This window comes from Nicotiana tomentosiformis, chromosome 1, assembly GCF_000390325.3.
Source record: "Nicotiana tomentosiformis chromosome 1, ASM39032v3, whole genome shotgun sequence".
In the NCBI taxonomy this organism is placed as follows: Eukaryota; Viridiplantae; Streptophyta; class Magnoliopsida; order Solanales; family Solanaceae; genus Nicotiana; species Nicotiana tomentosiformis.
Genome location: NC_090812.1, coordinates 150,607,686 through 150,613,685, shown reverse-complemented (window position 1 = coordinate 150,613,685; position 6,000 = coordinate 150,607,686).

The following is a 6,000-nucleotide window of genomic DNA, read 5'->3' as shown; positions in this document are numbered from 1 at the left end:
TCGACAAAATAAAAGCCATAGAGGATATCATTGTGGTGGACAAGGTCAAGTCGTTCAAAAGCTAACTAGGCGTATAGCCGCCCTAGGTCGGTTCATATCGAGGTATTCGGACAAAAGCCATCAGTTCTTCTCACTGTTAAAGAAGAAGAATAACTTTTCCTGGACCCCAGAATGCCAACAAGCTTTGGAAGAACTCAAACGGTACCTATCGAGTCCGCCCCTATTACACACTCCGAAGGCGGATGAACAACTATACCTTTACTTGGCTGTTTTCGAGGTGGCGGTAAGTGGAGTCTTATTCCGGAAAGAGGAAGGGATGCAATTTCCTATTTACTGTGTCAGTAGAACTTTTGGCGAGACCGAAACAATATATCCTCACCTGGAGAAATTGGCGCTCGCTTTGATAAACGCCTCTAGAAAACTAAAGTCGTACTTCCTATGTCACCCCATATGTGTTGTGACATCTTACCCACTAAGGCATATCATGGACAAGCCCAAACTTTCAAGCCAGTTAGCCAAATGGTCCGTCGAAATCAGTGGGTACGATATCGAGTATCGGCCCCGAACCGCCATAAAATCTCAGATTTTGGCAGACTTCGTGGCCAACTTTACGCTGACCTTAATACCCGAAGTCGAAAGGGAGTTATTATTAACCTCGGGAATCTGGACCCTTTTTATGAATGGTGCCTCGAACCCAAAGGGGGCCCTGCTCGACATCGTATTAAAACCGCCTACGGGAAATGTAGTTAGACAATCTATTAGAATTGTGAAATTGACTAACAATGAGGCCGAGTATAAGGCCATGATTACAGGTCTTGAATTGGCTAAAAGTCTTGGGGCTGAGGTTATCGAATCTAAGTGCGACTCCCTCCTCGTGGTAAATCAATTTAATGGGACATTCGAAGTAAAAGAGGAACGGATGTGAAGGTACTAGGAAAAATTACAAGTAACACTGCATTAATTTAGGGAATGGACCCTGCAACACGTACACCGATATCAGAACAGCGAGGCCGATGCTCTAGCTAACTTGGGATCATCGGTCGAGGCTGATGAATTCAGTTTGGGAACAACAGTGCAGCTTATGAAGCCGGTAATAGAAGAAGGCCACACCAAAGTAAATTCGACCAGTTTAACTTGGGATTGGAGGAACAAGTACATAGATCACTTGAAGACCAAAAAATTACCCTTGGATCTCAAGGTATCGAGAGTCGTGCGTACCAAGGCTACCAGATTTATCCTGGTCGAAGGGACATTATTCAGGAGAACATTCGACGGCCCGCTAGCCAGATGCTTGGGGCCGGGAGACACCGAATATGTCTTGAGAGAAGTTCACGAAGGCACTTGAGGGAACCATTAAGGGGCAGAATCTTTGGTTCAGAAATTAATTAGGGCCGACTATTACAGGACCGAAATAGAGAATGATGCAAAGGACTTCGTACGGAAATGCGCTGAATACCATAGATATGCCCCGATGATCCATCAACCGAGAGAACTAATCCACTCGGTCTTATCCCCGTGGCCATTTATAAAGTGAGAAATGGATATCGTTAGTCCCCTACCGTGGGCACCCGGTAAGGCTCAATTTTTATTTTTTATTTTTTATTTTTTTTTAAATAAAATCCAAAAAATGGGTCCAATGCTTACAAGATATCCAAACCAAAAACCAAAATAGAAGTTGCATGAAGCCACTAGCTATTAAAAAAAATGATAGAAAAGCTAAAATCTAATTAACTAACTATTACAACAAGATAAGTTGAATGCTTCCTTCTCCTATTAGTGTATGTGAATCCAATTGTCATTGGCAAATATCAAGCAGCACCTATCAAGCTCTCACCAGGCACCAGGGTATATTGTCCATAGTCTAAAATGAATTCCAAACATCTCCACCGCAGAGTTGAAGTCCGCATCGTCCTCCAAGTGTCGCTACTATATGATCTCCATATGCAGTGGATTGATTTTGTTCAAGTATTAATCATGTGCTCACTCATCAAGATTAATATGTAGAAGAGGAGCCTGGCTTTAGGCAGGCTTTGCAAGGCAAAAGCCAGGCTTGAGCTGGCTTTAGGCAGGCTTTACAAGGCAAAGGCCAGGCATGCGCTGACTTTAGGCAGGCTTTGCAAGGCAAAAGCCAGGCATGAGCTGGCTTTAGTCAGGCTTTGCAGGCCAAAGGCCAGGCGTGAGCTGGCTTTAGGCAGGCTTTACAAGGCAAAGGCCAGGCGTGAGCTGGCTTTAGCCAGGATTTACAAGGCAAAAGCCAGGCATGAGCTGGCTTTAGCCAGGCTTTACAAGGCAAAAGCCAGGCATGAGCTGGCTTTAGGCTGGCTTTACAAGGCAAAAGCCAGGAATGATCTGTCTTTAAGAAGACTTTGCAAGGCAAAGGCCAGCCTGTGCCTTTTTGTGATCTTGTAAGCACAGATCCTTCCCTACTAGAACCTTTAATGTAGACATCATTCAAAACATTGCTAAACCATCCTCAGATTGAGCTTGAAAGCATGCTAATACCACTGAGAAATGATTCATCAATCTCCAAAAATACCATATGATGGGTTCAGCATCTTCCTTAGCATTTGGACATATCAGTTTCAGAGTCCAATATTGTGAAGCCATCAGTCTGGGGTTCTTCTCTTTGCTATCCTAATCCTAAGATTAGGTGATTGAGATTTGTCTAGATTGATCAACCTCCTCCCTGCACTAGGCAGTTCAGAGAATGAATGAAACTCAGATGTACCTGCAAAATAGAACACAATGTTAGCTATAAAATCCGCCACTGAGTTGCCTTCTCTGAACACATGTTGAAAGATCACATTGAAGTTGTCCTTCATCTCTATAAATTTCTTCACATCCTGTGCAATTACCCAAGAGGGATCCCATTCCCCTTCTATCGCCTTCTTCATTACCAATGAATCAGTCTCCAGTATGAGAGGGTGAAAATCATGCTCCACACAATATTCCAACCCTTGAAGAATAGCCTTAGCTTCAGCCACCAAATTAGTTGTAACTCCCAGGTCTACTGCCCTAGCATACACCACATCACCTTCATCATCCCTCACACAAAATCCTAGGGAGCTAGGTCCAGGATTGCCCTTTGAAGCTCCATCAGTATTACATTTGTACCCACCATGACAAGGAAGCTGCCATGTTACTCTTGTAGTGATCAATATAGGTTTATATCCTTCAAAGTATTGAATCATGTCTGGCCATAACAATGGAATATTAGGGATCCAAGCATACCTCACCCTTTCCAGTTGATGCAATGTCCTATTTATCTCATGAATCACCCTATTTGTGGACATTGAACCACCATGTTTACCTGTATTTCTTCTCTTCCACAGCTCCCAAGTGATGATAGTTGGTACTGCTTGAAATAGTGGTTTTAATTTCGGACAACACTGAGCATACCACCAATGCCTTATAATCTTCTTCAATTGAATCAATTGCACAGAAATTCCAGCAGCCCCCATGAACAATTTCCATACCTTAGAGGCAGTAGGACTTGTGACAAATATATTCTCAATGGATTCCTCTTGGGGCTGCTGACAACACCAACACCTAGACATCACCATTTGCCCTTGCCTCCTCCACATGTCATCGGTGGCTATTTTCTGCCTCCACAATCTCCAGAAGAAGAAGGATATCTTGAATGGCAAACCTCCTCCACATGTGGTAAGGCTTAATTCATACTATTCATGACCAATTATTTTTTCAAATGGGTCGAAGCTCAAGCGTTCGATAAAGACCAGGAGAAGGAAGTCATTGACTTCATCTGAAACCATATAATATGCCGATTCGAGATACCGGCCAAGGTAATTTGTGATAATAGAAAATAATTCATTGGCAACAATGTAAATAAATATTTCAAAGACGACAAGATCAAAAAGATACTATCAACGCCTTATCACCCTAGTGGAAACGGACAGGCAGAATTAACAAACAAGACCATACTTCAAAACCTGAAAAAGAGGTTAACCGATGCCAAAGGAAAATGGAAGGAAATCCTGCCTGAAGTCCAGTGGGCATATCGTACGACCTCGAAGTCTAGTACCGGTTCCACACCATTTTCGTTGGTCTACAGGGCCAAAGCCTTAATACCAGTTGAAGTAGGAGAACTGAGCCTCAGGTTCCAATATGCAACAGAGGATTCAAACGGCAATGTCATGATCACGAGCCTAGAGCTATTGGATGAAAGGCAGGGGGCCATCCTGGTTCGGTTGACCGCACAGAAACAGTAAATAAAAATGTATTAAAACCAAAGATCCAACCTATGACACTTTCAAATCGGGGACTTGGTGTTGAGGAAAGTAACATTACACACCAGGAACCCGAACGAGGGAAAGCTGGGACTGAACTGGTAAGGACCATATCGAGTTGTCAGAATAATCGGCAAAGGATCACATAATCTCGAAGCTGGAAACGGTGAACAACTACCGAACAACTGGAACGTGGCATACTTAAAGCGGTACTACTGCTAAGGTACGAACTCGATTACCTTTTAATCATGTTATGAATCAGACTAACATATGTAGGTAAACGGCGGGTGACGGATGTGGCTATTAGGTCTGAAAGCATGCGTTGCACTCTTTTCCCCTTGAACCTGTTTTGTCCCAAAATGGGTTTTACGGCAAAGTTTTTAACGAGGCAATAGTAAAACGTGCGAACTTAGATTTGAAGACCTATTTCAAATCGGAATCGATGATCGTTTGCATTCGGGTCAACATTATCCGAGCCCTCACGAGTTCGACCTCGAATACTGTGGGCCATCACCCTCGGATTAAGGTCTTTAGCAGGGGAAGAAGAAAAATTAATGTGCTAAAATCTAAGGCTTGGCGGTTAGGATTAATTGTAAGGGTGAAAAGGTCATTTGAACCGTGCCCACATAGTCCGTCCTAGGCATGACATAATTTTTTATCCGCTTTCAATCATGTACCTTGAATACCAAGAAATGAAAGAAATTTCCACTTCCTTTACACTTTATCATTACGCATTTTTTGATCCCGAATCCTAAAAGCCTACGGGCTACCCCTACTCAGGGATTATCTAGCCCACGGGCTAGCCCTACTCGGGGACTCCCGCCCGAAGAAAATTCGGATGGCCCGGGCTACCGAATCCTGAAGGCACCAAACCTATTAGGAAATGCCCAAAGGCTACGACCACTGTGAAAGCGGCTAGGAGACGTCCGAAGTCCGAAGCAAGAAAGTAAGGCCTCTACAAAAACTCGAAACCTACTAAAAGGTTACACTCGGCAAAAGCATTATCTAAAAACATTTAAGCATCTTGGAAACCTTTGATCGCACCGAGGTCTCGAAGCCACGAGCAAACAAAGTAGCATCGAAGTCAGGCTTCGTTCGAACCTCCGAAAAATGAACGCCCCATAACTACATCTAATTTTATGCTGAGGCATAAAAAATAATACATGAATAGTATTGCAAGAAGACGCTGGAAAAGTAATGACGCGATATTGTCAAAAAGGGAAAATTTCATATATACATTCCAAAATATATTTACAAAAGGCCCGATAGACCTCAAAACAAAAAAAAATATATATATATATATATATATAAGGAAAAACAAAAAACTAAAAAAGTACTAAGGCATCTACGCCTTATCTTCACCGGGGTCCAACTCGTCACCGGAACCATCGGAGTCCTCAGATCCCTCAGAGCCTTCGACACCCTCGGGCTCGTAGAGCTCTTTTGCCTCGTCCTCGAGCCTCTTAGCTTCCTCGATCTTGACCGATAAGTTAAAACCTCAGGCGTGAATCTCTGCGAGGGTCTCTCTTCGGGACAACCACTTCATATATTCGGCCTTTGTATTTAAGCGAGTCTCAGCCAACTCCACATCGGCCTTATACTGGGCCACCATTTCCTCGGCATCAACAAAGGTTGCATCCAATTTGGCCCCCAGTGCCGCATATTCTCTTTCGAAGGCATCCCGTTCCGCGATGGCCGAGCTCAATTGTACCCGGAGATCGTCGTTCAAACTAGACCACTTGTCGGCTTTGTC